Here is a 9,253-nt window from a genome sequence, read left to right as displayed (position 1 = left end):
GCAGGGAGATTAACCCCGAGCTTCGTTCCTTCGTTTTTCTGAACGCCATCCATTTTAGCTTTCTTTGTGTAATCCTTTCGAGAATGTTTGGCTATATCTGCTCTAGGAACCAGAAGTTCCTCCCGTCCGCTCGGAGACCCAACCTTTCGTTTCTACAATTGCCAATTGCCGAGCGTTTGATCTTTCCCGGTGAAGATCACCCAACGACCCGGCGCAAGGGCAGGTGTTTTTAAGGCTAACGGAAAATGCAAATCTTCACCATCGCCGTACTCGCTTGCTTTCCTAGGGGTCATTCTGCATTACCACCCCAACGCTATCTTGTGCGGAAAATCGACATTCCAAAGCGGCTTTCGGGCGTCAAGGGACTGCAAAAGAAAGAAAGGAAACGCCTAAAAGGACACACACCCATTTCCCGGTGCTCTTTCGCCAGAACATTTGTCCGTGCAGCCGTCCCGGTGGCGATACTTTGATACCGATACGCTTCGGGAGGATTATAATTTTATGGTTATCGATTTGACAAAATATCCTTCAATTTGTCCCGTTCCGGGTCGTGCGCATCGAACTCGCTTCGAAAGGGTCCCGATCATACATTCGCTCGGACATACGGGTGGGTACATATTTTTCGCCGTTTGCTTTATGTCTCTATAGTATCGGTTTTGACGGCGTGCAGCAGGTCCACGGCCATCGACTCCGGGGGGCATTGTTCTGTCCGCGGTTGCAATCTGCATGTCATCGGGGGCGACGAGACAAGCCTGAAATTCATTGCGCTCCAGGAATTCCCACACCGGGTGAGCAGGTGAATCATGTCTCGCGAATGAATGAATGAATGAATGCGACCGCCGACGTGCAAACTCCGAAAACCTGCCAATCCTTGAAGCAACCGCCGAACATCGGGTACTTCGAACCGAACCGGGTGACAGAAAGGTAGCTGCCTTATTTATGAGCCCAACCCCGATCGGCAGACACCGAGAGGGGGTGTGTTTGTTTGGCGATTGTCCTACCGGGGCGGAGATCTGCCGACGGGCCGAATGACAAACGGCAAAGGACACCGGGACGATTGCCGGAGGCGGCTTGCGTCAAATTAAAATCCAATAAAACTCAAACGCAACCCCGGGTCGTTGGCGGTTTGACGAATGTGGTGTACAGCACAAGGGAACGACTACCGTGGCGCCACCGTTTCGGTATCCTCCCTCAAGACAAAGCAGAAACTAACCTTGTCCCACTGTCTTGCTTTGCACAGCATCCCGCACGAAACAAGTGGGACAACTCGTTTCCCAGAATTTATTGCAAGAAGCAGAGTCGCCTGGATGGAAAGCAGAAGCTCCGGACCCGACATCGAATGCCACCCACGAGTGCGCCGGCTCCGGGAAAGGATTAGAGACAGATTTTGTGTTATTCAATACCCTTGACCCAAGCGCAACCACGTAAGGCGCTTAGAACCCACTCTACAGTGATGGATGCAAGTAACGAAGCGAGGGAAAATTATTATTTTCTTTCGTGCTTATCGAAAGAACGTTTAAATTATTTTTACTATGATCCTCATAATGCTGAAAATCAAAATTTAAAATTACCTTTAATTTTTAAATGTCCAAACAATTTAACTTCCATCGCTATATTACTTTGAAAAGACATGATTACTTCAACCAAATATGTTAAAGTATAAGAAATAGTAAGTAAAAAGTCGTTAAGTCATTAAAAAAGTTAAGTTTAGTTTCATTTAAGTAAATTTTGGATTATACATTCTTTCTAGAAAATAAATTATATGAATTGTAATAAACATTACAAACTACCTAAAATTATTTCCGAAACGAGTTCCGTTCTTTCGGCGCTTATCTCAATAATTCAAGTAGGATAAACGTATTTGTTTGCCCATCACTGTGCATGCGGAACCTTTTTACCGTTCGTCTTCTGACATAATCTGCCAACCGAAGCCCCGAGACGATCCTTTCCATCTCCATCCCGACCACATTTGCCTGCCAAACTAATTGATTAGCTTTTGTTTTGATCCGTTCCAACACTTTCAGCAAAGCGTAAAATTCCGCACCAAAATACAAGGCCTTGTCGGTGAGCGCCCGACGCACCCATACGCATTCGTGCGTGTCGGCGGTGCGTAAAGCTAGTTCTTTTACTGTGTGGTGTGTGTGCGTGTTGGTTTGTTTTTCTTACTCTAGAATAACTAATCATTGCCGACGCATGGTAATCGAATCCTTTCGCTAACGGTTCTAGCGGCGGTAGAACCCTGGCACCGTCGGCGCCTTCCCAGAAAGGAACCTTCAGAATGAGGTCGAAACCGTACCGTGTTCCTCTTTGCGGGAGGATCGCCTTGGACTGGGCCCGCCCAGGGTCAAGCGCGGCGTTTTTGCGTTTCATCGACGACCGCTTCAAGGCTTTCTTAGGCCATGGCCAAGCCGAAACCGGGGGGATTTACGCTCAGATGAAACTTCCGTCCGGTGGTGGGAAAAAGTTAAGCACAGGAAGTCAAGCTCTATGCGCACCGGGTGGATGGAACATTAAAGTCCCATCTTCCGATATTGGGGTGATGTGCCGTCTCCGGGTGCCTTTCCTGGGCCCGCGACTGCGAAGACCGGTCCTTGGTACCAACTTTTCTCCCAGTTTTGGGAAAGATTTTTTTGTTTTGCTTCCCGTTTCAAGAGCAAGTTCTTGGGCGACTTTGCAGGGAAGAACCCGAGAAGTGGCAGAATTTTGTGACAGTTTGCCTTTCGCCCTCACTTCGTGCTTACCTCCCTCGATCATCGTCTTCTTCTCCTTCATGGAAAAGGGTGCATTCGGTCCGACGAGAAATTGCCCCCGAGCAAAGGACATCTCATGTTACACTTGTTTCGCAATATTCTGTTAGCTTTTTTCCATAGCAAGACCCCACACACTACGAGCCTGAGCTGTGTCCTGACCGGCTCGAACAGCTCTTGCCTAATATGTGTGGCTTGTGATTCTGGTGGTTTACGGCTTTTTCCGCCCGACTGCAACTTTGCGGCTTACACAAACGCCTCCCTGAAACGTGAGCGACAGAACGTGTGTGCGGTTTTTCTGGTTAAAACATTTATGACCATAATTAAACGATGTTGCGTTCAAAGCCTTTTTTTGTGTTCTAAAGAAGAGATTTTTTGCACTTTATTTAATCAACACAAATAACGCATGCTGCCAACGAGTGATCGCCAGACGCAGTTGAAAAAACGACTTATTTTTTATCAGCTCAAGTTGCACCATTTTCACGTCTCCTGCAGGATGACTTCTGTTGAGCCATAAGGACATCCTCGAGGGATCGATTGGTTCTGCAGACGGTAGCTTCTTCAGCACCAGGAACGGCGCGCACCGTGTGGACAAATTTGGACGAAATCAATTTTCCACTCCAACTCTACTTCCGGGTGGGCATCGTGACCGAAATTTGATGGGCTGACATGGACTACTTTCCGACGCATAAACTATGATTAGCGAAACAATAGCGCCAATTACGCCGGCCGAGGAAGTGCGTGCGCCGATGCACCCAAACTCCAAACAACAGCCAGAAGACACTGGTTTTGATTGGCCTGGCGTAGTCCTCGAAGTTCGCTACGAGGACGAGGACATGATCGGAGACTGTAATTATAAATCAATTTCTGGTCCGGTGCTTGAATGTTTACGTCCGGGCTCGGTGGAGTTTTTCTTTTTTCCCTACATTACTAGAGGAATTTCTGAAGGAGCTCCTGTTTGGGAGTAGATTTCTGGTCCCTGGTGTGCCGTTTGCCAAAGAGCAATCTTCCACTTCCTGAAGTGCTCAAGTGATCTGCTTTTCTTCCGCCTCGCAATAATCTCCGGAGCCGACGCAGACTACGATTTCTTCCGAGCAGAGCCAGGAAAACCTCAATCCAATTCACAGCACAATAGCTGAAACAATTATTTTCAAATAAATTCGGGCATGTTTCGTTTGCGTTGCGCTTTGTTTGGGAAGACGTTGGTGTACCTGCCGGACGAAGGTGCATTTAACAGAAAAAAATCTCTCTTCGAACACAAATCCCAACGTTATCCCCTTGGCAACAACTTCTACCTGAGCCTTTTTTTCTATTTTGTTTCTATCACCTATGAGATTTTTTCTGGCGTTATCCTTGTTTCCATTTCCCAACACTTGTTACCATTCGGTGGCAAAAGGACTCTTCCTCGGGCAAGGGAACGCTTTTTGGAGAGGTCGATGTTTGCCGGGTTGCGTTCCCTCGTCAGCACGCAATCACTTCTCGCAAGGACAGTGGGAAGAAGCCAACTAGCTTCGAAGTGATAGAACCTGCTCGAATTTTCATTTGAAGGATGGCGGAACTTCCAATTTTCGTTCTATTCACCGCAATCGGTGGGACTGTTACCAATTTTCCGATGCGTTTTGACGAGCTTTTTTTTAATATTTCTCTGACGGCATGGATAGAGATTTTGTTTCCCACAACAAGGTACCATGATAGAAAAATGATCGAAAACCTCAAACAAGTTCACGGATCCTTGTTTGCTGAAGCGGTGTTTTGCGCCGCGAAAGATTTGGTTTGATATTTGAGGCAAAAGAACGGTATTTTTGGGTGGGTTCTTTAGAAGTAGTGTATTTTCTTCACCCGGAGGCGTTCACACTGAGACCATCCCACTATTATTACTCTGCTAATGCGTTTTATTCAAAGCGAGATTCATTGAACGAAAGACATGCCCGATCCAACAAGCGACGAACCCCTTTCCAATTCCGGAGTCTGCTGTTTTTCGGCGCTATTAAAGACGCCCCCAGGGACTGGTAGACAGGTAGCGAAAGGATAACAAAAGGATACTTGTCCGACAACGTGGTGGGATAGATACAACAGCGTCCCGAAGTGAGGACGGCAACAGAAAAGTCAAATGACAGCAACGCCCATGAAGGGTGTGTTGTAGAATGGTTGGTTTTATCACACGGGAAAACAAAACCCGCACCGGCTTTTCGATTCCTTTGTGCTCGATGTTTAACGGTGATAACTTGGCGAGGGCGTGAGGATGTCACTCAATGGCTGTGTGTTATCCTTTTCCCGTGTCGTTATGTAGCAAGTGACAAAACCAGTGTTCTTCCCACGGCGGCGCAAACGAGTTAGAGAACTCGATAAAAATCAACCGCAGCAGCTGTACTTAATGTGCAATAAAAGTGTAAATCTATCGCTCAGGAGCGACTTTTACTTTTACAGTCCGGTAGAAAAACAATTCATTCAGAAAACACTTTTACTGACAGCAGCAGCGGTAAGGCTGGGGGTTTCATTCATGCTTTTCGATTTTTATTTCACGACCATTTCCGTTTTCACGATCGCGCGATCGTTTTCCTCCTGAATGTAAACGCAGCTTCCATGTATTTCTTTCGTTTTTTTTTGCCTTCTCCTCCCCTTCGATCGATCGGTTGTGTGAGAACCCGCGATCAATGGGATTCTCAGAAGATCCAGAAGCCCCATTCCCGCGGGGCGCATCCATTTTGCCCATTGAAAAGCCGGACCGATTTAATTTGATTAATTCGATAGTGGGCACCGGTCTGCCAGAGTAACACGAAATCTTTGGCTCCCTTTTTGCACCAAATGCGAATTTAAGAAACACAAACCTTGCTGATGATCGGGATCGGGAACAGTGGAAAATTTGGTGAAGCAACTCCAATCGGGTGCATAAAAGGTGCGACCACTTTCAATGGGTCAGAAGTGATAAATCTTGCTAAACTACGTTCTTGTTGGGGCCTTGATTTTTTCTCAAAAAGAGCATTAGTTTAGGGAAGGGTGCACTTTCGCTTGGGTTCAATCCTTTCGACACTCACAGGATCAATAATAAATAGCAGCTTCAATTATGAAGAAAAGAGTTATTTTAAAAGGATCCTCACGTACTAAATGGTTCGAAATTTGAATCCTATTATTGATGCAGAGAATATTACCGATATTCGCTTGCTTACTTGTATAAACAAATCAACTCTACACATTTAAAACTATTCGAAACGGACAGGTCAATCAAGTTATATTCGTTGATCTTGTTTTTCGATCCACTTTAATAATGGATTCTTTCTAAATGAAGACATCAAAGGGCGCTAATAGGACAGACAGGACTAGCCTTAGGGAAACCTAGCCAGTATCTTAAGCCTTCTTCCACGATCGTCGTCAACCCGCGAAACCAAACCAGTGCGAACGCAGCATCACTCATAACTCACGCGGCTGCCGGTGCCCATTAATTAGCGCGTCAGTGTGCGGCCCGTTTCGTTTCGAGCTCAAAGCGTCGCACCGGCGTTTCCAAAAACCGGCACGATTTTCGCGATGAGTTGTTTGTTTAACGCCTTCTAATTTGGAGCCCAAGGATCTTGACCCTGCTCCAGCCCGAAGCACTTCCCTGAAGGTAACGGGTTATCTTTCGGTGCATTTTCACTCTAAATGTGGCGTTTAGGTTTTTTGTTTTTGGCCTTAAAAGAAAAGATAAACGAATACGCCACACGAGCAAGCAATCGCGAACTGGCTCCAACCCAAAAAAAAAAACAAGACTGTTGAGTCCACGTTGTATTCTAAGAAATTTTAGTAACAAGAAGCACCGAACTCTTGCGGGGCTTCACGTGAAACGGTTTTTTTATATTCTCTCATTCGACACTCATTTGAAAGCATAGTTTTTGCGACTCTTATGTTGTAAGCCTAATTCCACTTTGAAAGGATCAAATCCATGTTTTTTACCGAATGTTAAAACAACGAAAAAACTATCCAGTGCAGCGTCTGCACCAACCGATCGTAACATCTGCCTTTCCTTCTAGCGCGTCCACGAGTCCTTCGACTGCTGGCACATGCCGAAGATATGGAGAAAAAATAAACTTTCGGAACCAGGAAGTAGACAAACACACCGAACAAGGATCCGAAAAAAGGCTCTACTTCACGCTTGAGGCGTCCTAAAAACAGAAGCCGTGGAAAGATCGCTTGATCAGTGTTAAAGGCTTGCTTGAATCCCGGCTAAAGAAGAACATTGAAAAAAATTTCAATAAATAAGAATATTTAAAACCTCAACAACTGAAAATAATTGCTACAAATAAGAAACGGTAGTCTTTCCCCTTTCTGAATTTTAAAAACGGTACTGCTTATAAGAATGATAATAATTATACCGACCGTGATTTTTCAAACCCAAACCGTGCCTAAGGACTCATAATTAACTGTATCCACATTTCAGCAACAAGCCACTCAAGCAACCGGTAAACTTCCGGTACCAGGACCTTCCTGCACCGTTCGCCCATAGACCACAGTTCCTGTAGGATAACAGGGTGCGATATGTTACCAATTGATTTCACGGTTGCAAAGGAAGCCTGATTCTTTCCTTTCCACTAACGGTATTCGATTTATGGAGTGCGCCTTCCGATTCCATGTTGTTAAAGAAAAGGACCATCATTTCATCCGTTAGCGTCTTGAGGATGCACGCCAGACTTGCGAAGGCTTCCTCGATGTATGCAAGCAAAACCGTACCATATTAATTTGCCTTACCATAATTAATCCTGCCCTCGAACGGTTCCAGGGCACCGAGGGCAACACGGAAAACGGAAATCAAATTTTCCACTTATTAATCACGTCTCCTCCACGTTTCTCTTTCTTTTCCTCCGTTTGCTGTTTGCACATGGCGCATAGAAGAAAAAAACAGATTAAGCTTCCGGTACTACCGCACGAACATCAGCGCTCATAAACGGTACTGCGTGGCTGGTCTTGATTCGGCTACTGCGAAACCCCGGTGGAAAAAGGATATTCGCTTGACAATTTGTTAAACCTTGCCTTTGCCATCCTCGCTCGATCGGGGCTTCTACCTGTTGTAGGGCTTTGCAAGGGCATTTCCTTTCAAAGGTGTTTATCGTGGATAAAAAAAAACCTATTTCCCTACCTTGGAAAAGGCAACATGGGGAAGCAGACCGCAGGACCCTACGGACAGTGCGACAATATTTGTCAAACCACGGGTGCCAAAGAGGTCCGAAAACAATGCGCTCAAGGGGAAAGCTGTCAGCGAGTGAAAGTGAAGACATAATTTCACGGACAGTTTCGTAAAAAAAACTGAACACAAGCACGACAATCCACCGGAACCCTTTTACCCTCGACACCCTTGTTACGTGCGGTATGTACTTTCCGCCCCGCTTTCCGCTCTCCCCAAAGGGGGCGTAGGGGTGTATGAATTAAAAAAAGATTAAAGTGACAAATGGTAGCTCATTTGTTCCGGCTACCCCTAGCGCCAACCGTTTTTCGGCGTTCGATTCCCTGACGCTATCTTTTCGCACCGATCGAGGCGTCCGAGGGGCCGATGAAAGCGATCAAGTGTCGCAGGCACCTTCCCGGAAGCTCCTCGAGTCGATCGATTGTAACAAATTGAAGAAAGATCGATGATAGCGGAAAGAAAAACACGCGCATACATATTTTACACTCGCATCGCAGTGAAAGTGTTGGATGTTCTCGGGACGCACAAGAAAAAGAAGCCAATGGTCGTTTTGAATTCAGATCTCGGATTGCGTATCAAAAGGGTATCAAAAGATTAAACATGTAGAGCACGAGCTCTTTCCAAACAGGCCCAAGTGCCACTCCAGGGATCATGTCGATCTCAGCTACCGCTTCAGAAGCTACCCAAATGAGTGGATAAATGCCCCCAATTCAATGTTCACGCCACACACAATGGGATCAGTTTATTGGAGCAATTACGACTGACACGTTCTCAGCTCCCGAACCAACCCGAAACAGCTTCCTAAACAACCCACCTTCGATCCACCCGAACCGTTTGGAAGCGCTCGTCACGAGCTCATGTCTCCCGGATTCTATTGTGACCGATCTCACCGGTGGTCAGTATCGAGCCTCCATCGAAGGCTGGATGATGAAAGCCCTGCCCGAAAACGGGAATCGCCCGAAAAGTGTTATCCAAACAGCCCGACGCTCACCGGGCCGAGCTGGGCAGCATGAATTTACATAATCTCAATGGGTCCACAGCGAGCGCGGGAAGAGCTGGAGGACGATCTATCGAGGCCTCTTCGGTGTGCGGTGGTGATGACGATGCGATGATGGAGATGATTAATCGCTTTCCCGACGTCCATCTTCCCGCGTCCAACGAAAGCGGCGCAGGAGGACGCATTCCCGGCGGGGTATGGGGCGTTTTGTTATGATTATTTTATTGTTATTCTAACCATAACGGCAAGCAGGAGGGGGGGGGGGGGGGGGGGGGGGGGAAAGAAGTCGAGAATTTCCTCGAGAAGTAGTCCCATCACAATCGAGCAGATCTCCATCGATCCACTTGGCCCGGACTC

The sequence above is a fragment of the Anopheles coustani genome, chromosome 3, assembly GCF_943734705.1.
Source record: "Anopheles coustani chromosome 3, idAnoCousDA_361_x.2, whole genome shotgun sequence".
Classification (NCBI taxonomy): Eukaryota; Metazoa; Arthropoda; class Insecta; order Diptera; family Culicidae; genus Anopheles; species Anopheles coustani.
The sequence above is the reverse complement of the archived record's forward strand: the minus strand, read 5'-3'. Positions refer to the sequence as shown.